Source organism: Leuciscus leuciscus, assembly GCF_965113295.1.
Source record: "Leuciscus leuciscus genome assembly, chromosome: 14".
Lineage (NCBI taxonomy): Eukaryota > Metazoa > Chordata > Actinopteri > Cypriniformes > Leuciscidae > Leuciscus > Leuciscus leuciscus.
In genome coordinates this window covers 42,071,602-42,096,216 of record NC_138738.1, presented here as the reverse complement: position 1 = coordinate 42,096,216, position 24,615 = coordinate 42,071,602, and the positions used below count along the sequence as shown (strand labels likewise).

General features: G+C 40.5%; 1 long non-coding RNA gene across 1 annotated transcript; it reads right to left on the bottom strand.

Annotated features, from left to right (window-relative positions):
• Positions 1–13,906: 13,906 nt before the first annotated feature.
• LOC309474009 lies at positions 13,907–15,060 on the bottom strand. Its single transcript, XR_014197174.1, has 2 exons — positions 14,704–15,060; positions 13,907–14,187 (listed from the first exon to the last, which is right to left on the bottom strand). It is a non-coding gene; the product is annotated as an uncharacterized lncRNA (long non-coding RNA).
• Between the last annotated feature and the right edge of the window lie 9,555 nt (positions 15,061–24,615).

The window sequence follows — 24,615 nt, the reverse complement described above, 5'->3', positions numbered from 1 at the left end:
ATTTTTGTGTTTTAATAAACTTCATGAAACTCAACATGTTTCTCTTTGGTATTCATTTCTGTCTGGAGTTGGATGTTTCATGACTGTTCTCAGTTTGACTTCTGCACTACTAAACCTTTTTCTTTTGTGCATTGAGATTCTTGACTTGAACTAAACAAGCCAAGTTTCTGCCTAAGCCATCTAACTTTGTAACGTTCTGCCTATACAAGGCAGGATACACCACAAAATATACGTTCTAGACCCTCTATGAAAGCGTTGGATAGAATTGCTCACAATGTAAACAAGCAAGATCAAGTGACCACCCAAAGTGTATTAAATAGAAAGCACTGAAAATCAATATATACAAAAATGTAAGTGTGTGTTCCAGTCCAATGTTGTGTATGTGTGCATTGAATCGACCTCACCGGTAAGCCGTTTTAAGTCCGTGCGCACGATGAGGAACAGCGCTGTCCTGTGAAGCGATCTCCAAGGTGAAATAATCCAGCAAGTATATCTCCACAAACAGTCAATTACCGCCAAGCCGTGTAGTGTGATCGATCGCTAATCCAAAAGAGCAATAAGCTGTTTCTCAATATGCGTACTTGTCTGTTCTTGTGAAACGTCATCAGTTGCTGCCCAAGTACTGTTCCAATTCAAAGTTCACATCTAACCAAGTCCAGTTCAAATCCCCGGATGTGTTCTTGATCCACCCCTTTTACCGAGGAGGCATCGAGAGGTGACTTGTGTGGACTTGAGACAGCCAGGTATCCCAGAATGCTTCTCACACCAACTAGCAAGCGTCAATAGCAGATTAGAAAACCCGCATAATTTAAAAATGCTACTGTTATTGTGTCACAAAATGTAGTTTTTCAGGCGAGAATGTAGTTGTTTAAAGCTCAAATCTTTGGTTTATTTATAAAGAGAGCGCCTATTTGAAAATTTGATCTGACGTTTTCGGAGTTGTGAGATCCAGGCAATCGGACGCTCGGCGCTCATGTACCCCGCCGAGAACAGCCTTCCCTCGGCTAGTGCTGCTGACGTTTGCCGCTGGCTCGTATGTCTCTAGTCTAGTGGTTTAACATGAGATATAAATCGTCTTGTGTATATCTAACGGGTTATTTTATTTTATTTATTTATTTTTGTCTCAGTCTATCATTTGTTCCCTGGCAAAACGTTTTGGCTGAGGGCAAAGTGAAGTTTCATAGCTTTATATATTTAGTCTATTTAACTTTATGTTGTAGCCTAGAGCGCTGAATTATGTTTGACTGAATCGTTTGCTTTATTATTGTAAAGCTTCTTATACCTTTTAGGCTACTTGTACTTTTATAATGGCTATTATTGATCATTAAAACTGACATTTAACAAAAAAGGTTATGTAATTTTATTTGATAAATTTATACATGTTGCCTATTCTCTTCACTGTATGTACATATATAATAAAATATTTTTGCTAAATGTCAGTTTTAATGATCAATATTATAATGTTTTTTATGTATCAAAACAAAAAGAGTCAGGGTTGTGTTTTATATTTCGTGTTGTTATAAATATATGCAGTGAAGATAATCAATTGCGTTGCCTGAACCACAGTGGCCATTAATATGTTTAAGATTTTTTTTAATGAAAATGAAGAGAGGCAGAGTGGTGTTTTATAACATATTTTGTTTTATTGTAGCCTAAATATACATAAAGAGATAACCGGAGTAGCCAGAGCGAGCTGAGTGACGCTATCAAGTACGTCGCTGTTCCATTTGCAGAATTATCGGACTTGCGTCCTCCCGTCCTCTAGTGATGTTACGTATGACACTGAAGCTTCGATGTGCGTATCACACATGCGACACAATTTCTAGTGAAGCCCCGTATCGGGGTGTGTATTGGTTTACTAGAGTCACGTGATCGACGAGCCTCACTTTCTGTCCAATCCCGTGCGCGTTTCGCTTTGGGTGTCAGAAGGCTCGAACCCCAGATCTTATTTAACCAGGGGGGCAGGGTTTCATATTATTTTGAAGCTTCCCCGGGCGCCGCCATTGATTAGCCGACCCCCACCTGCTGTTAGCATTCCATTGACTCCCATTCATTTTGATCGGGGGGACGTGGAGGCAAAATGACAAAATAATTAATCAGAATACTTAGCAAAAGTTGCTCCTGCTCCTAGCTCATGGACAGCTCCTACTCACACTCTCCGTCTCTGCAAGTTTCGGAAGGGAATGATTCAGATTTCTCTTGGCACAGCTACTAGAAGACGGACGGGTTGCTCACGTCACATCTACGTCGTCAAACTCAGTTTGAGTCTGCGCAGTACGCTCGACCCCCAGGAAGTGAGAGCTTCTAATTGACTTCACTTGTCTCCGTTGAATCCAATGGGGTCGCTGTGTCCAGTTTATATACTGTCTATGTATTTAACGAGTCATTGTTGGCTCAGTCTGGTTGATGGGTTTGTGAGGAGAGAAAATGAATTTAATTAATGAACAAATAAAACACAAACATGTAAGGCTTTTATTTGTACACATAATATTGAAACTATGGAGTGTGTTGTGGTTGCTTCATCTGCCAGAGCTTCTAACACAGGCTTCTGGCTGCTTTATTTTAAATAAGCACCAGATGGCGCTGTTCTCGACACTCTCGAAGCTTTGAATCTTTTCCCGGAACAGTCAGGAGAAAGCCTCAGTGATTCATGAGGCTTCATTTCCCCATCCCTACCGTCCTCGGGAGTTCATTCTCCTGAGTCGAACTTGTCAAGTCCGAACTACCAAGGACTCAAGTCCGAAGTTTGCGTACTTGGTATTGAGAAACGGCCATAGTAAAGTTGCTCCCGAATGCCGGTAAGCCGGCTCCCTTTAACGGAAGTGAAGTTGATCAGCTGAAGTATGACGTCACGGGGATTCCCAGGTGTAACGATCAAGACTCTTGCTCAGAAAAAACAGTAAGACCAAAACTGGACAGGGGCAACAAAAACCCAGGGATTCTTTAATATAAGAACATCTGACATGTATAACTCTTTAATTAGTTTAATAAGCCGTCTTATAAATATCCCCTTTATGTGGCCACGCTACAACTTTACTATTTGCCAAGTTCTAGTCATTAACTTGGGCCACTGTTCATGTTTCACATATAATTAAGGTTTTAGCTTCTGTCTGTTTGAGGCTTTACATACGACTTTATGGCTGGACTAGCATAACTGCATATATTGATGCCCAAACCCCTCTGAGGTCACTCATTGGCTTTTTGTAATGCTTTTTTTACAGTCACGCAAGTATAGAATCATATCTTGGGATAAAGGATTGGTTGATACTGAATTTTGTTTATGTAGCACCCCCTAGGCCTATCTCCTGGTACTAAAGGGCGTTCCTGGGTTCTTAAATTAATCCTAGTAAACTGTATATAATATATAGAATTCTTGCTGACTTCCTGTTTAAATGTCTGTTTGTGTAACTTTACCTGTGCTTTGAATAACTAATAAACTTTTAAACCACAACCCTGTATACTTTCTTGTGTGTAACTGACTTAAACCATATTCACATGAAATATCATTTACATATTAAATCTATTACCCAATGATATCTTACACTAAGTAAATACTCAGAACTCAGTTATTAAAATGTTAAATAAAATAGCGTTTACTGAATAAATAAAATATTAAATTCACCAAAAGAATGAATTCTCAATATAAACAAAAAAAATGATATACAAGTGTATTAAATGAAGAAAGGTATTCAACAAATACTTACTAAGCTTATTGAATAAAATTAAATCACCTCAAACCTCAAGTTTGAATTATCCTCAAAATGTAAAAGAAATCAAAAAGTTACATGTACCTCAATAGCCTCAAAATGTAGTAAGAGCTTAGAAACTTGTAGGCTACATTAACCTCACTTTAGCTAACATTCAACAGTAGGCTAAAATACAGTACATAACACATCAACATGAAACACACACGCGGGCCCACACACACACACACTCACACGTGATTCACCCCACCCCAGTCCTAGCCGGCAAATGAGCTAAAACCTAACCGTTGCAGGCCTGGAGCGACGCTTGTGTTCGGTGTGGCCAAACAAACCCACCCCTTCACTCCCTTTGGAGCAAGAGAAACAATTAAAGATACCTTAATCCCAAGTGAGAATTATCTTCCGTCGAATTACCGCACCGTCACGGGCAGGCAGTCTCTCACACGCGATGTCCATGGACTGGAAATCATTCACACGACAGGCATCCTCTCAGTGGCGAGATGTTAGCTTGGGCAAACGTCAATAACTACAAAATCTTCAGTTTCCAAGTTCACAATTCAGTCCGATTGTGTGCACAAAACCTAAACAAAGTCCAACTGGCAAATATACAACGTTTGTCACGTTCTATTTTACAGTTTAACTACTAAAGCTAGGGATGGCTGACGCGAAACAGTCGTTCCGAAGCTTTGCGAGATCCCGAAGCGCAGATGTTTCGAAACACTGATCCGAAGCGTGATTCAAAACACCCATGTCACGTGACTATGGCCAAACGAAGCCTCGAAATGTTTCACTGAGTGTTTCATCAGGTGTGGTCCGCCGAATCAGCGTTTGATTGACACGGTCGGGAACAGACCACACAATCGCACATCTGTATAAAAGTGAAATCAACGCATATTGACCTCGTGGGTTTTTGTGAGAGGAGTTTGATTTTGAGATAGTGGACTTTTGGTGATATAGTGACATAGTGCGATTTGATTAGTTATAGGCTATTTAGGCTTACATTTAAATTTACACAACACATTGACTGATAGGCTAGAGACAGACAGAGTATACATATAGTGACAACTTAATAGATACATAGATATAATATATGCTAGATTAATAGATAGATACATATATAGATAGATTATATATAAATACATAGATAGATTATAGATAGATACATATATAGATACATAGATTATATATAGATACATATCTAGGTACATATACATATTTAGAGACATAGATAGATTATAGATACATATCTAGATACATAGATAGATTCATATATAGATACATAGATAGATTGATTTGGATAGATAGATAAAATGGAGGCTCCCCAGAAGAGATGCCGTACATCTGTGGTGTGGGAGCATTTCCGTTTAGAAACCCCAAATAAAGTGAGATGTTTGTATTGTGATCGGCAGCTAGCCTACTGCAACAATACATCATCCATGATGCTCCATTTGAGGAGAATTTGAAATTTGCGTATTTGCCCAGAACTCATGATCCCCTAACTTACTGGAAAGAGAGAGCAGTAATCTTTCCTCATTTGTATGTCCTTGCTAAAAATATATATTTGCACGTCAGCAACAAGTGTCCCTTGTGAGAGGATTTTTTCAAAGGCTGGAGAAATTATCTGTAAAAAAAGAAGTCCTTCCACAGCAGAGAAATTAATATTTTTAAATAAAAATCTCTAAAAAAGTGAGACATTGTGGCTTGATTTCTTTTATTAATATTCATTTTGCAGGACCAAAATAACATTATGCACAGTGAGGAGCCAACAGGTTACAAGCTTCACATATTAGAAGAATACAATAATAAAAAAACAACACATTTTTTGAATGGCTCGTCAAGGTTGTTTCAGATCAACACCTGCAAGTGACCACTAGGTGTCACCGTTGAGACGGGTGTCGGATTGATTCGAAGCCTCGAAACAATATGGCCCATTTGGTTCAACTGTTTCATTGCTTCACGAAGCCTCGATCTGCCCACCACTAACTAAAGCATGGAGCAAGTCATCGACGCAACTTCTCCTCAGCTATTCAGTCTCTCTCCTCCCGCGGTTTTCGACCTTTCACCTCACATGTCATTCCATGCATACAAAAGTCATATAATAAAATATTTTTTACCATCAAACATCAAAATATTACATGTTACATTATACATTTCACTTTACCAATGAAATCCTTTAAACAAAAACTCTTAGAATAAATGTAAACACATAACTGAAACAAACACAATTGTATATCAAACTACAACTCCCATAATCCCTTACATTTACTCAAAATGAATAGAATGGAGATGAACTACAATAAATTTGTTTCTTAAGCTTACTTCTAAATTCAAATTTTGGTATATCTTTAAGATAATTTCTTTAGTTCTAATGTACAATTATGAACTTTATGTAATCTAACTTATTTAGCACTTAGTTAACTTAAATGCTTTTTAGCACTGTGCTACATTTATTTATTTATTTAAATTTCAGGCTAGTCCCAGTAATGTAGACTGCTTTCATTTAAGCATTCATCCCTTAACTGTTGTATCCCAACTAGGTAGCTGTCCAAGGCCTTGTTTACACCTGGTACTAAGAAGCATTTTTGTAAATCGGATCACAAGTGGACTGTGGTAAATTAAGGTGTAAAAATGGGCTTTTTTTTTTAGCTTGTCTATTTTTGGCCACTTCCAGGGGTAGTCCAACACATTCGACTAGATTGCTTTCATAGAGTAGATGCTCGTGTGGATGAATGTGTTCGAACAGCCGTAAAATGGTGTACTCTACCGCCTACTGACCTAGTACGTAAACATTTTAAGAAGTGCGCTAGCAGGTGTGATTTAAGCCAATGGCTGGGTTTGTCCATATTTGACCCAAAGTTGGGTTGAAACTATAGTTATGTTGCGTAATTAATCTTTGGAGTCGATTGTTAGGGCCCAAGCCCTGAAAGGGCGAAGGCCCTATTGTTTCCGGAAGGATTTATTTTATTTTTTTCTGCCTTTTTGCTACTTTTGGGGCCCTTAACATGCTCAAAAACTGAAGCTGGTACCCGGGCGTGGCAGGGGGGCTCGACAGCGCCCCCTGGAACGGGACCCGAACACTTGTCCATAAATCAAACACGCTTGCATGTAATAAGAAACTCAGTACACATATAGATCTCATGGGGCTGAACAACTTTCATGCTCTAAGTTTTACACCAGCCCAACAGGAAGTCGGTTATTATACGTTGTTTGGAAAACGCATACAATGGAATGTGAAATACTCCTCCTAGGGAATTCATCCGATCGCCACCAAACTCGGTGTGAATGAAGTCAAGACATTGAGGATGAATTCTTGCAAACGGATTTTTGATATCTCGAACGGTTTGGCCGTGGCAAGGAAACGAATTTATGGTGAATAATGGGACACAGGAAGTGTGTTATAACTTCTGCATACATTAACTGATCTTGATGAAACTTCAGCAGTGTGTTCGTTGTAAGAGGCCGATCACATGGATGTGACTATTGTGAGTCAAAGTTATAGCGCCACCAACTGGCAGCAGGAAGTTTGTCACTTTCTAAATGCTTTTGACAAAAGTGGGGTGGTTAATTTTATGTACAGTCACAAAAATCAGTACGCATATTGGTCTCATCGAGTCGGACAATTTTCTAATTTACAGTTATTAGCTCCGACCAACTGGAAGTCAGATATTTTGGTTTGAAGTGGTTTTTTTGGAGAATTTTCTCTCTCTTTCTCTGTCTCTGTGTGTGTGTGGGGTGTGGGGGATTTGTCTGTTAGGAGAGACTACTTTTATAATTGTTTTTCAAGGTTTCAGGGGCTTTTGGGGCCCTTAACGTGCTCGAAAACTCAGGAAACTTTGCACACAGGTCAGAACCCGCGGCCATTAGGGCCGGGCCGAAGATGGTACCCGGGCGTGGCAGGGGGGCTCGACAGCGCCCCCTAGAATGGGATCCGAATACTTGTCCATAAATCAAACACGCTTGCATGTAATAATATGAAACTCGGTACACATATAGATCTCATCGGGCCGAACAACTTTCGTGCTCTAAGTTTTACGCCAGCCCAACAGGAAGTCGGCTATTATGGGTTGTTTGGAAACGCATGCTGTGGAATTTGATGTACTCCTCCTAGGAAATTCATCCATCCACCTCCAAACTCGGTCAGCATGAAGTCAAGACTTTGAGGATGCTAAATTGCGGACGGATTTTTGATATCTCGAACGGTTTGGCCGTGGCGAGGAAACGAATTTATGGCGAATAATGCAAACAGGAAGTGTGTTATAACTTCTGCATACATTATCTGATCTTGATGATACTTCCGCAGTGTGTTCGTTGTAAGAGGCCGATCACATGGATGTGACTATTGTGAGTCAAAGTTATAGCGCCACCAACTGGCAGCAGGAAGTTTGTCACTTTCAAAATGCTTTTGACAAAAGTGGGGGGGGTTAGTTTTACCCACAGTTTAAAAAATCAGTACGTATATTGGTCTCATCGAGCCAGACAACTTTCTAATTTAAAGTCATTATCTCCGACCAACAGGAAGTCAGATATTTTTTGTTTGAAGTGGGTTTTTTGGAGAATTTTCTCTCTCTCTCTATCTCTGTTTCTCTGTGTGTGTGTGGGGTGTGGGGGATTTTTCTATTGTTTTTAATGTTTTTCAAGGTTTCGGGGGCTTTTGGGGTCCTTAACGTGGTCAAAAACTCTTGAAACTTTGCACACAGGTCAGAACCCACGGCCATCAGGGCCGGGCTGAAGCTGGTACCTGGGCGTGGCAGGGGGGCTCAACAGCGCCCCCTTGAACAGGATCTGAAAACTTGGTCCATATATCAAACACGCTTGCATGAATTAATATGAAACTCGGTACACTTATAGATCTCATCGGGCCGAACAACTTTCCCTTGGTCAAGTTTTACGCCAGCCCAACAGGAAGTCGGCTATTATGGGTTGTTTGGAAAACGCTTGCTGTGGAATTTGAAACACTCCTCCTAGAGAATTAATTCAATCGCCTCCAAACTCGGTCAGCATGAAGTCAAGACATTGAGGATGCTAAATTGGGGACGGATTTTTGATATCTCAAACGTTTTGGCCGTGGCGAGGAAACGAATTTATGGCGAGAAAAGAGAAAAACGAAGTGTTATAACTTCTGCATACATTAACTGATCTTGATGAAACTTTAGCAGGTTGTTCGTGGTAAGAGGCCAATCAGATGGATGTAACTATTGTGAGTCAAAGTTATAGCGCCACCAACTGGCAGCAGGAAGTGTGTCACTTTCAAAATGCTTTTGACAAAAGTGGGGGGGTTAGTTTTACCCACAGTTACACAAATCAGTACGCAAATTGGTCTCATCGAGCCGGACAACTTTCTAATTTACAGTCATTAGCTCCAACCAACAGGAAGTCAGATATTTGAACAGAAATCAGCCTCTGAATTTTTACCCACTCCTCTTAAGTGGTTTATTTTATTCCCACCAAACTTTTTCAACATGATTAAAATACATTAAAGATGCTAAATTGTGTACGGATAATAAATATCTCAAACGGTTTTGCTATGACGAGGGATTAAAGTAATGTCAAAAAAGGAAACACTAAAAGCCCAATATCTTCTAAAAATGTAATTATACACCATTTATTTATATATAAAATTATAAAAATATCAGAACTAAACCCAGTTGTGGGTTTTTTCAGTTTTTTCAATTCAAGAATTATATATAAGTTTAAAAACAGCCAGAATGCGCTATTTAGTAAAAAAACAAAATCATACATAGGGCTAATACTGCCCTCTTGTGTTCAAAATCAGGTAGGCCTATTACAAAATGACGGAGTAGCCTATGTTTTTATGTTTCCACTGTTCGATCACAGTGCATTCCAGCATTGCAATCTTGACATCGCAGCCGGTTCATTATAGCCGTAATAAAATATAATAATAAAATAGTCAACCTATTTGCAGCAAATGATAGTAGATTTCAGATCAATATATTTGTTTTCCTTACAATTTTAATTAACACTAACTTTATTCTCATCTGAATTATAAATAATTTATTTCTGTATAAAATAATACTACCGATTGAATATATAGTATTTCCAAAAGAGGGCAGTATTGGATTATTTTTAAACAGGGTTGGATGAATCCTTGAGAACAGTGTTTTACTGTAAAGAAAAGCAGAGCCAAGTGAAGCAGAGCGAGCGTTTTCAATTAATTCCTATGGAAGTAGGAATGAACTATTATTTTATGCCTAAACATACCCAGTCACAGAAAAATATTAAAGCTATCCTATGGCTTTATATCACTTTAACACGGTAAAGGGCTCATACTGTAGGCCTACATTTTGGCCAATTATTTCCAATGCTATCACGGATCATAACCTCATCATCTAGAAACTGCCACTCAGAATACATACATAGGACATGAAGATATCATAGGGAATTGTGAACATATTTCACTGGAACTTCATCTTCATTAAATATATATATATATATATATATATATATATATATATATATATACTGTATATAGTTACATTTATATATATATATATATATATATATAAATATTGCTGCGAGCAGCGATGGAGGGCCCAAGCCGGTGACACCGCCACCCCGAAAGGCACCAGGGTGGCGGTGCCACCGGCTTGGGCCCGCGATCGCTGCTCGCAGCTATATTTTATTATTATTTTTCTTCTGCCTTTTTGCCACTTTTGGGGCCCCTTAACCCTCTGAGGTCGAGAAACACGCCGACGCGTTTTGCTGGATTTTTTTCACATAGCAGCAACATAAACTTAAATTACTCCGTCATTTATGGTTATACAGAAAAAAGAAATATAAAAAAATAATCTGTGATATTTCTACTTTTGTATGTGTCCACTTACAATCAAATCAAAACATTGTGCTTTTGTAAAATAAAGAAAATAAACAGGGTGTGCGTTCTGCCTCTCCGTCGCGGTGAACTTTTTTTTCTTGAGCACGTCTATAAACAAACAAAACTTAGCGAATACTTCTCACACATTTATGAGCCATATACCTTTATACACATTTAAGTGTGTACTTTTAAATGATCGGATTCAAACTGAAAACAAATATTCTCTGTTTAAGTAATTTGTATAAACCAACAGGATGTCCAGTATCTCAAACGCTTGCTAATTACTTTTTAATTCGACACGCCCACTCGCGCAAAAGAGATTCACATGCAAATCTCCACATGGGACGCGAACGCCCTCGTTACCTCAAACACAAAACACCAAAAAACTTCACAAGTCTCTGCTTTTCGTCGAGTTTGGAAGACACGTCTGAGCTTACATTGGATTTACCCCCAGAAGAAGAAGAACGCGATTTGAAGACAAGAAAGATGTAAGGTAAGAAATTCTTACTTATTAGTTTATGGTATTGTTGCATAAACTTCACATTGCAGTTGAACTGTTGCTAGATATATGGTGAATATTATACTATTTAGACCCGTGTTTCCTGTTAAATACTGTTTGTGGATATCTGCTCAAACATAGATATGTATAACCATAATGTTTAATATTTTGGAGCGCGATGGCGTTTGAATGTATCATATTTTGGAGCGCGCTGTGGGTTTGAGTATCATATTTTGGAGCGCGCTGTGGGTTTTAATGTATCATATTTTGGAGCGCGATTGCGTTTGAAAGGAAAAATGCACCAAACATTAGGCTTTATGTTTTTACTATTATCTCATTTCATATCATCATAACGAATGGAAACATTTGAAGTAACATATGATAATCAATATATTTTTCTCTAGCGTAGTTGTTCTTGAAATCTTTTGGAAGATTTAATTTATTGTTATTATTATTTTATGCAGCACTGCGTAGCCTATGCCTACAAGGCACAACAAACCTGGTGTTCATTATATATTGTTGGAAACGTGTGTGTGTGTGTGTATTCTGTGAATTTTAAAAAGAAATTTTAACCAGAAAAATCTAAAATCTATTCCCAAAATCGTGCAGCCCTATAGTTTCTCTTGATATCAGTATGTTCACAGTTTTTTTCTTTTTTTTTTTCTTTCAGGGACCAGATGCAACTGAGTCCTGCTGACTTCAACATTCACATGAGTCTCTGTACATGAACATGGTAAAGTGAAAATCAAACACCTTGGAAATTAAAGGTATGTACAATGTTTTTAGGAATGGCACAAAGGTCTCTGTCTTTGGATCATTGTTTTCAATGTGCTCTTTTGTCATTTGTATTTTTGGATTGTGTTGTATTGTAAATAAATTCAAACAATCTAAAAGCCATTCTTTTTTAAATCTCCTCATTCTTTGTGCAAGGTTGCTCTGAATGACAGGGCCTGATCGCTCCTAATAGGGCAGTTAGGGGAGTGTCTTTGTCTTTCTCAGGTGTGAAAAGCTTACATATTAATGAGATGATCACGCCTCTTCGCATATGGCTTTGTCACACAAAACACGTCTTAGAAATTTTAAATCAATATATTGTCTTATCTGAATGAGCAGTCAGGGTGATTTTCACATAGTTTTGGAGCAAATATTCTAGGTTATGTCATACAATTTTCAAAAGTCTTGTGAAGAAATAATCAGTATGGGTTTCATGGCCTTATTTCAGTGAGAATTTTTTTTTGTATTTTCAAAAACCACGCATAAATGTCATTATCTCAAAACTACAAACTTTTACTGATATATTATTGTAGCAGAGTTTGTGCTGAATACAGTGTAATTAGACTTTAGCCATGAAAATGTCACTAGTAACAGAAAAAAACACAAATGTCAGAGCATGTCAGACCACCTCCAGGGCCCAGAAAACAGCTCAGACCTCAGAGGGTTAACATGCTCAAAAACTCTTGAAATTTTGCACACACGTCAGAATCTGCGGCCATCAGAGCTGGACTGAAGCTGGTACCCGGGCGTGGCAGGGGGGCTCGACAGCGCCCCCTGGAACGGGATCCGAACACTTGTCCATAAATCAAACACACTTGCATGTAATAATATGAAACTCAGTACACATATAGATCTCATCGGGCCGAACAACTTTCGTGCTCTAAGTTTTACACCAGCCCAACAGGAAGTCGGTTATTATATGTTGTTTGGAAAACGCATACAATGGAATGTGAAATACTCCTCCTAGGGAATTCATCCGATCGCCACCAAACTCGGTGTGAATGAAGTCAAGACATTGAGGATAAATTCTTTAGAACGGATTTTTGATATCTCGAACGGTTTGGCCGTGGCGAGGAAATGAATTTGTGGCGAATAATGGGACACAGGAAGTGTATTATAACTTCTGCATACATTAACTGATCTTGATGAAACTTCAGCAGTGTGTTCGTTGTAAGAGGCCGATCACATGGATGTGACTATTGTGAGTCAAAGTTATAGCGCCACCAACTGGCAGTAGGAAGTGTGTCACTTTCTAAATGCTTTTGACAAAAGTGGGGGGGTTAATTTTATGTACAGTCACAAAAATCAGTACGCATATTGGTCTCATCGAGTCGGACAATTCTCTAATTTACAGTCATTAGCTGTGTCCCAATGTGAAGGCTGCATCCTTCGAAGGACTGAAGACTTCAAGGATGCAGCCTATGCGTCCTCCGAAGTACGCACCATGTAGCCTTCATAGGATTTCCTAATTGCGCAACCAGGTGTTTCTGATCACCGCTCCTCAACGGTGCGAGAGGACAGCTGCCATCCTGATCATTCATTTGATATAGCCTAATTGAGTAAACAGCTATGGAGCCAGAATTGGCTATTATCATTTTTATGTTTTATATTTTACTGGAGGACATGGTGAGGATGTTTCAGCTCCGGCGCTGCCGGATCATGTATTTTCAGTTTAGCCCTGTTTGAATATAAAACCCAATTGAATATAAAAAAGTCCAGTATTTCGCCCGCTCGTCATCGGCAGCTGTTACGGTTGCCAGGCGACAAGAACAATCCTCCGTAGGCTAGACCGGTCCGAGCGCTTCAGATGCGTCCTTTGATATGGGACATATCAAACTTATATGAGACTTTAATTTTCAAACTGATATGGGACTTTAATTTTCGGAACTGCATATTTCATTAAATATTCACGTACAAATGTGAAGTAACCTACTGAAGTACCTTTTTTTCCCCTCACATATGATTTTACATTAAACTACACAAAAGTATATAATGTAACAACCTTGAAAATATTCATAAGTAAAATGCAGGAGTAGCATAATATAAATACAAACTATAATAAAAACCCTGACTGTCAAAAAAATAAACAATGTCCAGAACAATTCATTCTCTTTTATTTACACATTTAAAGTTGCATAAAAATAATGTACAGATTTTCTTTCCTTTTAAAAAATAGTGAAAAAAGTTAAAGAATATGTAGAAAAAAATATATTTTTCAATAATTTTCTCAATAAGAGAAAACAGCCTGTCCATCCTCTCCCTGCTCTCTTCGCCTCTGCCTTGGTGCTGGTGCTGGCTCCTCCTCACCGTGGGCCCTGAGGACAAAACAGGGCCAAGTTTCAGCAGTGGGTTTCCCACTCACACCCTCACTTGCAATCCTAAGGGCAGAGCAAATTAACCATGGCTTGTTAACAACAACAGCACAATACATTGCAGACATATTTTTTTTCTCCTGAATTGCTCTAAAAAAGCTTAACACAGGGGTGCAATCTTAAGTGCATTCTTAACACTGCAAAATATGACACATCAAGACATGCATACAAAATACTTAAGAAATCATATTTCTATATACTCAAATTTGGTTAAAACCACATAGCTTTCATGACAGCACTACAAAAACACATACAAGTGAAACCCCATTGCCTTATTAACTGCTTTTCTTATTGTTGTGGGCTTACTTCTTTAGCATATTTCTTTTAGCCTAATACACAAGTGAGATAGACTAGTGCAAATATTACAAATAGGTCGTTAAAACTAATATTAGCACACGTTTTGCCTCAAACTACCTTACAAATGAAGCCACGCAATGGTGACGAAGGAGTTAAGATGAAGTTTATAATAAACTTTAACTCGGTTTCGCTAGCCATTTAAATAAATGAAAACATAATACTTACATTTAAATGTGAATTTGCTGTCCACCTCCGATCTCTAGTCTCGGCCGCCTTTAAAAATAAATAAATAAATAAATAAATGCTGTCGTCAACGGCGCGCAATGATTTATGGGGTAGAATAGGGTAGGATAGGCCGCTAAGTGTTCATTTATGTATCCTTCCTTTCACGGGGAAACGAAGGACGCATTTGGCGTCGCTTTTGAATCAGGGTAGCCTTCGTCGCGTCGCGATGACGCAACCGGCCTTCAAATACGGACTTCGGAGGATGCAGAACTGAATTGGGACAGCCTTCATCGCGCCGCGGTGACGCAATCGGCCTTCAAATGCGGCCTTCCAAGGATGCAGTCTTTGAATTGGGACGTCCTTCGTGGCGCCGCTGTGACGCAATCGGCCTTCAAATGCGGCCAATCGTCCTTCAAATACGGCCTTCGGAGGATGCAGCCTTCACATTGGGACACAGCTAATATCTCCGACAAACAGGAAGTAAGAAATTTTGGTTTGAAGTGTTTTTTTTGGAGAATTTTCTCTCTCTTTCTCTGTCTCTGTGTGTGTGGGGGGTGTGGGGGATTTGTCTGTTAGGAGAGACTGCTTTTATAATTGTTTTTCAAGGTTTCAGGGGCTTTTGGGGCCCTTAACGTGCTCGAAAACTCATGAAACTTTGCACACAGGTCAGAACCTGCGGCTATCAGGGCCTGGCTAAAGCTGGTACCCGGGCGTGGCAGGGGGGCTCAACAGCGCCCCCTGGAATGGGGTCCGAAAACTTGGTCCATAGATCAAACTAGCTTGCATAAATTAATATGAAATTCAGCACACATATAGATCTCATCGGGCTGAACAACTTTCGTGCTCTAAGTTTTGCGCCAGCCCAACAGGAAGTCGGCTATTATGGGTTGTTTGGAAAACGCTTGCTGTGGAATGTGAAATACTCCTCCTAGACAATTCATCCAATCCCCACCAAACTCGGTGTGCATGAAGTCAAGACATTGAGGATGTTAAATTGTGGACGGATTTCTGATATCTCGAACGGTTGGCCGTGGCGAGGAAACGAATTTATGGCGAGAAAAGAGAAAAACGAAGTGTTATAACTTCTGCATACATTAACTGATCTTGATGAAACTTCAGCAGTGTGTTCGTGGTAAGAGGCCGATCAGATGGATGTAACTATTGTGAGTCAAAGTTATAGCGCCATCAACTGGCAGCAGGAAGTGTGTCACTTTCAAAATGCTTTTGACAAAAGTGGGGGGGTTAATTTTATGTACAGTCACAAAAATCAGTACGCATATTGGTCTCATCGAGCCGGACAATTTTCTAATTTACAGTAATTATCTCCGAGCATGGAGATAATTTTGGTTTGAATGTGGATTTCTTTGCAAAATCAGCCTCTGAATTTTTACCCACTCCTCTTAAGTGGTTTATTTTATTCCCACCAAACTTTTTCAACATGATGAAAATACATTAAAGATGCTAAATTGTAAACAGATAATAAATATCTCAAACGGTTTTGCTATGGCAAGGGATTAAAGTAATGTCAAAAAAGGAAACACTAAAAACCTCCTATCTTCTAAAAATGTAATTATACACCATTTATTTCTATATATAATTATACAAATATCAGAACTAAACCCATTTTATTCTTTTTTTTCAATTTAATAATTGTTTAAGTTTAAAAACATCCAGAATGTTTTTTTAGTCCAAAAAACAAAACAATTATGTCATTCATAGTGCTATACTGCCCTCTTGTGTTCAAAGTCAGGTAGGCCTATTGTATCTATATAAAATATACTAGGTACCGGTATGTGACGGTGAGGCAGAGATGCTCACAAGTCTCTGAGCTAGAGTCCAAGTCAAGTCTCAAGTCTTTGAGCTAGAGTCCAAGTCAAGTCTCAAGTCTCTGAGCTAGAGTCCAAGTCAAGTCTCAAGTCTTTGAGCTAGAGTCCAAGTCAAGTCTCAAGTCTATTGTGGTTATAATAAGTGTTGCATCACGTACAGCGACCCATCCAGGCTACTTAGAACACTGCATAGCTATAAGGAATTCAAAGCATGTAATATTATTATGACTCCTTTATTTATTACAGTATCAGCTTTGATTTTGGTATATACTCAATGTAAACAGGCTATTGCAACATGACAAAAACACAAAGAATGCTTTACTTTTAAGTTAATATCTGTATTTTGCCTTGTAGCATGAACATACAGTAGGCTACAGACCAAAAATTGAGTTTCTGAAGAAAAAGGACTCCCTTGTCTGTCGCTGAATTATAATGAAAGGCCTTGGCTCCTATTGTGCTGGCTCTGTGGGGCTATAAGACCAAATATATAAAAATGTTATACCTTACACTTACAGTACTAAAATTGACATACTCCTATTTAGTGCAAAACTGCAAAACATCACATTGTAGCTAAATGCAAAACACTATTGCAACGAACCAAATGATGTGAAATATACTATTATAAAAATATACTTTTATTGACCCCTTTCCGTGGATGATAAACACTGAAAAACACTGGTTGATCGATATCATGTATGAGGAATATACATTTCGGTAAGTTGTACTGTATCTTTCAACAGCGTCGTGTTTATTTACTATTAGCTAATAGAAAGGGTCGGTTCACGTGCCGTTAGGGATCTGTTTATATACTGTCTATGGATCTGTCACGTCACATTTACAAGCGCCAAAACGGTATTTATTGTTTGAATTTCGTAATAGAATTGGCAGAATTTGAGAGCTGAGATTTTTTTTTATATCATAAGTACCTGCTCTGTCTAGTCTGTCGGTCTCCGTGTCCTCTTTGCTTCGCGATTTTTTCTGTGCGTGAGAAAATGGATGTGTGTCGTGAGAGCGTGTGAAAAGTGTCACTCGCGTGAGTCTCACGTGAATGCGTGACAGTTGGCAGTTCTGTTGAAGTTTTTAAACCCAAAGCTTACGATGAATGGCACAGCGGCCGGTGCAGTCGAAATGTTTGTTGTCCTCTCATGTGTGGCCGCGCGCCGCAGTTACGTAGAAGGGTTATAGGTAACGGAGGGAGGGGAATAACAGCGAGCTCGTCAGATGTTTCCTTATAATAAACATTGTTCACGAGTCCCGCAGCTCGAGTCCAGTCGAGTCTGAAGTCTTTTGAGGACGAGTCTCAAGTCGAGTCTGAAGTCACGCTGTGTGCGACTTAAGTCGCACTCGAGTCCGAGTCTCAAACTCGAGTCCCCATCTCTGCGGTGAGGAATATTTTACCACCGGTTAATCAACGTGTGACACCGCTGGGGGCTTTTGAATTGCTAACTTAAAAACGAAAGTAAAATATGTTCGTCCGCACTGACATGGATAATGGTGCAGAGCGAGCGTTTTCAATGAATTCCTATGGAAGTAGGAATGAACTAAAAAACATCCGCTCTTCTCTGCCCGTTCCTCGCCGTGGACGCACACTATATATATATATATATATATATATATATTTTTTTTTTACATATATATAATGTATATATATATATATATATATAGCTGCGAGCAGCGATGGAGGGCCCAAGCCGGTGACACCGCCACCCCGGTGGCTTTAGTGGCGGTGCCACCGGCTTGGGTGGCCGTGCCACCGGCTTGGGCCCGCAATCGCTGCTCGCAGCTATATTTTTATTTGGGATTTATTTGTGACTCTTTTTTTTTGTCTAGAAATTATGAACATGCAAAAACAAGAGAGAACCAATGAAATATTAATAACTGATTATGTTGTAGTAAATGTGTGCTAATTCCTGTCAGCTTTTTGTTTTTAATGCATTTTTTACACAGTAAAATAAAACCTGTAGCTGTAGTTTGCCTTTTTAACCAAGTTTAGTGTTTTGTTCTTCCATCATATATAAAAAAATAAAATAAAAAAATCATTTTAATGGTTTAATGGTGTTACGTACTGTTCCGAGACACAAAGGTTGAGGATCCAAATGCAGTTTTATTTAAAGGGTTATACAGAATCGTAATCAAAATCCAGGCAACGGTCATACACAGGCAATCCAACAAACAGACAAATCCAGAGGGTGAGGCTAAAACAGGAAAACCAGGACACGGGCAGAGATCAGGAACCAGGTACAACGACAACAAAGGAAATGCTCAGAGATGCAGTGGAATAACATCCAAGACTTCGTGGTGAGTGAATTAATGAACATGGTATAAATAGACTGAGACTAACAGGATGAGATACAGGTGAATGCAATCAGTGAATGAGGTACAGGTGAATGTGATCAGTGATGATGAGTCCGGGCAGTGAGTTATGGGAAATGTAGTTTGTGAGTGATAATAGTCTTATGTGGAGTGCCCTCTGGTGGCTCTCAAGGGCACTCCAGCTGGTGACCGTTACATAGCCCCCCCTTTAAGGAGCGGATTCCAGACACTCCCAAAACTATCCCGGAGGGTGGTGGAGCGGAGGCGGACCCGGGGGCGGGATGGAGGGCCAGGCCCGTAGAGCGGAAGAGGACCTGGAGACGCAGGCTGTGCAGGCGACCAGGGCGGAGCAGGCTGTGCAGGCGACCAGGCGGAGAAGGCTGTGCAGGCGACCAGGGCGGAGCAGGCTGTGCAGGCGACCAGGACGGAGCAGGCTGTGCAGGCGACCAGGGCGGAGCAGGCTGTGCAGGCAACCAGGGAGGAGCAGGCTGAGCAGGCGACCATGGCACAGGAACAAGAATCGGCTCAGGAACAGACACCGGCTCAGGAACAGGAACAGACACCGGCTCAGGAACAGGAACAGACACCGGCTCAGGAACAGGAACAGACACCGGCTCAGGAACAGGAACAGACACCGTGTCGGCGACCATCTCTGAGGACTCAGGCGACGTGGCGGCGGTCATTTCGTCTGGAGACACTGGCTCGGTGGCGGCCATCTTGTACGGAGACACTGGCTCGGCGGCGGCCATCTTGTACGGAGACACTGGCTCGGCGGTGGCCATCTTGTACGGAGACACTGGCTCGGCGGCGGCCATCTTGTACGGAGACACTGGCGTGGAGTCGGCCATCTTGTCCGAAGACACAGGCGTGGAGTCGGCCATCTTGTCCGAAGACACAGGCGTGGAGTCGGCCATCTTGTCCAAAGACACAGGCGCAGAAAGAGGAAGAGGAACAGATTCAGGCTCAGTATCAGGATCAGATTCAGGCTCAGGAACAGATTCAGTCTCGGCGGGACGAGACTCTTTACGGGGGACGTGACGTGAGAATCAGTCTCTGGATCGGCTGAAGTGACGTGAAGCTCAGTCTCTGGATCGGCAGAAGTGACGTGAAGCTCAGTCTCTGGATCGGCAGAAGTGACGTGAAGCTCAGTCTCTGGATCAGCAGAAGTAACGTGAACAGTCTCTGGATCAGGATCAGCGCGCTCTGAGCTTGACGGGATCAGCGCGCTCTGAGCTTGACGGGACCAGCGGCGGCAAGGGCTTTGAGCTGGGCAGGGCCAGCGGCGAAGAAGGCTGAGCGCTGGGCAGGACCAGCGGCGAAGAAGGCTGAGAGCTGGGCAGGACCAGCGGTAAAGAGGACTCTGAGCTGGCTAGGACCAGCAGCGAAGACGACTCTGAACTGGACGGAACCAGCGGTGAAGGCTCGGTGCTGGACGGAACCAGCGGCGAAGAAGGCTGAGCGCTGGACGGGACCAGCGGTGAAGAGGGCTCAGTACTGGACGGGACCAGCGGTGAAGAGGGCTCAGTGCTGGACGGGACCAGCGGTGAAGACTTTGTGCTGGCGGGCATGACGCTTGCTGTCACAGACGCGGCGGGCATGACGCTCTCAGTCTCAGGGGCGGCGGGCACGACGCATACTGCTTTGGTCTCAGCAGATTTGGCGTGAAGTGCGGGCTCGGCTGGACTGGCGTGAAGTGCTGGCTCTGGCTCTTGCTCGAAGACGGGCTCTGGCTCTGGCTCTTGCTCGAAGACTGGCTCTGGCTCTGGCTCTGGCTCTGGCTCTTGCTCGAAGACTGGCTCTGGCACTGGCTCTGGCTCTGGCTCTTGCTTGAAGACTGGCTCTGGCTCTGGCTCTTGCTCGAAGACTGGCTCTTGCTCGACAGGGCAGACGACTTCTGGACTCGGAACTGGACTCGGAACTGGACTCGGAACTGGACTCGGCTCATCTGGATCGACGACTGGCTCTGGCTCTGGTGTGACTGTGCTGGTGAGCGGTTTTAGCACAGGAGTTGCCAACACTAGAGTGGGCATGACATGAAGTGGTTCAGGCGTAGAGGATACCTTAGGCTTGCGAGGCTCCACATCCGTAAAGCCCACAGTAAATGATGAGCCGCTCAGCAAAAGGGCAATGTTAATATATTGAACTAAAGTCCAGTGAGGGGTATTGTCAGGTATGAGGTAGTTTAGAAGGTCATTAAGTCCATGGCGAAAAATGTCCTTTAAGGCAGCATCATTAAAGTTAATCCCATGGCTAATTTCACAAAACTCTTTGATATAATCCTCAATTGGACGGTTACCTTGGCGGAGGTCGAAGAGACAAACTGCTGGATCCATGGTGGCGAAGTCTTCTGTTACGTACTGCTCCGAGACACAAAGGTTGAGGATCCAAATGCAGTTTTATTTAAAGGGTTATACAGAATCGTAATCAAAATCCAGCCAACGGTCATACACAGGCAGGCAATCCAACAAACAGACAAATCCAGAGGGTGAGGCAGAAACAGGAAAACCAGGACACGGGCAGAGATCAGGAACCAGGTACAACGACAACAAAGGAAATGCTCAGAGATGCAGTGGAATAACATACAAGACTTCGCGGTAGTGATGTTACGTATGACACTGAAGCTTCGATGTGCGTATCACACAAGCGACACAATTTCTATTAAAGCCCCGTATCGGGGCGTGTATCGGTTTACTAGAGTCATGTGATCGATGACAAACGAAGCCTCACTTTCTGTCAAATCACGTGCGCGTTTCGCTTTGGGTGTCAGAAGGCTCGAACTCCAGATCTTATTTAACGAGTCATTGTTGCCTCAGTCTGGTTGATGTGTTTGTGAGGAGAGTGCTGTACTTTGAAAGTTAATCAATATATTACATTTAAAGAACCAACATTTATTTTTCACTACTTAGGTTTTTTGTTTTTGTAAAATCTTTGCACTTTTTGGTGATTTTAGATAATTTGGTGTTGGTATTTGGGTTTAGGGTGGGTTTAGGGGAGAGGGGATAGGGTGTTGGTGTTTGGTGAAGGGTTTGTATTTAGAGCAATGGCAACAGCCAAAAATAATAAATATAATTAAAAACTTTATCACCTTTCTGTCATTCCTACAGTTAAGCACTATCATAAGCACATTTAATAACAGATGATCCTATCAGACAATGTCCTTATTCATTGTGTGTGTGTGTGTGTGTGTGTGTGTGTGTGTGTGTGTGTGTGTGTGTGTGTGTGTGTGTGTGTGTGTGTGTGTGTGTGTGTGTGTGTGTGTGTGTGTGTGTGTGTGTGTGTGTGTGTGTGTGTGTGTGTGTGTGTGTGTGTGTGTGTGTGTGTGTGTGTGTGTGTGTGTGTGTGTGTGTGTGGAGAGAGAGAGTAGGCCTACATTAAATCTTGTTGAATCATATAAGCTTATATTATATTTTATTGTCACACTTTAATGGGAAAATGAATTTATTTAATGAACAAATAAAACACAAACATGTAAGGCTTTTATTTGTACACATAATATTGAAACTATGGAGTGTGTTGTGGTTGCTTCATCTGCCAGAGCTTCTAACACAGGCTTCTGGCTGCTTTATTTTAAATTACCACCAGATGGTGCTGTTCTCGACCAGTTCTCGACACTCTGAATCTTTGAATCTTTTCCCGGAACAGTCAGGAGAAAGCCTCAGTGATTCATGAGGCTTCATTTCCCCATCCCTACTTCGCGGTGAGTGAATGAATGAACATGGTATAAATAGATTGAGACTAACAGGATGAGATACAGGTGAATGCAATCAGTGAATGAGGTACAGGTGAATGTGATCAGTGATGATGAGTCCGGGCAGTGAGTTATGGGAAATGTAGTTTGTGAGTGATAATAGTCTTATGTGGAGTGCCCTCTGGTGGCTCTCAAGGGCACTCCAGCTGGTGACCGTTACAAATGGAAATTAAAATTTTGAATTCGCTAAATTCTTCATTCATAAATGCAGATGTTTTGAAAACCCCTCCATCCTTTCCTCATTTTATTAATTTGAAGAAGGAAAAAAAAAGTCCTCTCCGGACATCACTTTTATTTTATTGTTATAGTTTCTTTTTTTGTATTCATTATATTTTATTGTTATAGTTTCTGTTTTTGTATTAATAATTAATTTTAATTAATTGTCAGAACTCATGTTGCCAAAGTTCAGGTTTAAATGCGGATGCGAATGAACTCCCAGGGAGACAAATGGTCTTTAGCAAATAAAAGGCATCAATGAGTCACATTACAAGACAATAAAACCTGTTCAGCAAACATTTGCAGAGATAGATATGTGTAAGACATGGTAAATTATCTTCTAAATGATATGCAAAATAAGTACTAGCATTGCATAACAGAAAATATCCTGGAGTTTCTCTCATGGATCGGCTGAGAAGAACAGAGCAACTGGAATTAAAGTTCATCAGGATTCATTCAGCGTGTGAGAAGAGATTCAGAGTCAAATAAAGCATTCAGATCATCTGAAGTGACTCTTGGTTTAATGAAGCTTCTGAAGGACAAACGTCCCTCAACAAACAGGACACATTTTCCCATCAGGGGGTCATTTTATGATTCACTAATAAATAACTCACTTTAGAGCAAAGTACAAATGATGCTTGTTTAAGAGTTAGTTTCATAGTTTACTGCACTAAACTGCTCTTGCACTGAGTTACGAAATATAGGTTGATATACAGTATGTTGTCATTGAGCAATCCCTCAAAGTTAACCTTTAAAAACACTAATAATTTAACATGAAACACTTCAGCAAATCTCAAAATGAATCTCCATTTATCATACTGCACATTAATATTGAGATGCTTAAATTGACTTTGATTTTAGGTTTCAGCTTGTTTTCTGTTAAATTATTTATTTAGACAAAATAGTATAGAATTTTAAATGACTGGTTATAGTTGACGGCCATAAAATGAAAATAATTATTGGATAAAATTGTAATATCAGTGAAAAACCAAACCACTTGAATTTAATGTTTATCATGAATGAAGACTAATTTCAGCATGCATATTAAGTTTTACATAGTCTACACAAACTCTATTGTGAGATTTCTTTTGAATGTTCTCTGAACGTTACTTTAGAATGTCCTCTGAACGTTACTTTTGAATGTTCTCTGAACGTTACTTTTGAATGTCCTCTGAACGTTACTTTTGAATGTTCTCTGAACGTTACTTTTGAATGTCCTCTGAATGTTACTTTTGAATGTTCTCTGAACGTTACTTTAGAATGTCCTCTGAACGTTACTTTTGAATGTCCTCTGAACGTTACTTTAGATTAGAATGTCCTCTGAATGTTACTTTTGAATGTTCTCTGAACGTTACTTTTGAATATTCTCTGAACGCTACTTTTGAATGTCCTCTGAACGTTACATTTGAATGTTCTCTGAACGTTACTTTTGAATGTTCTCTGAACGTTACATTTGAATGTTCTCTGAATGTTACTTTTGAATGTTCTCTGAATGTTACTTTTGAATGTCCTCTTAATGTTACATTTGAATGTTCTCTGAATGTTACTTTTGAATGTCCTCTGAACGTTACTTTTGAATGTCCTCTGAACGTTACTTTTGAATGTCCTCTGAACGTTACTTTTGAATGTCCTCTGAACGTTACTTTTGAATGTTCTCTGAACGTTACTTTTGAATGTTCTCTGAACGTTACTTTTGAATGTCCTCTGAACGTTACTTTTGAATGTTCTCTGAATGTTACTTTTGAATGTTCTCTGAACGTTACTTTTGAATGTCCTCTGAATGTTACTTTTGAATGTCCTCTGAAGGTT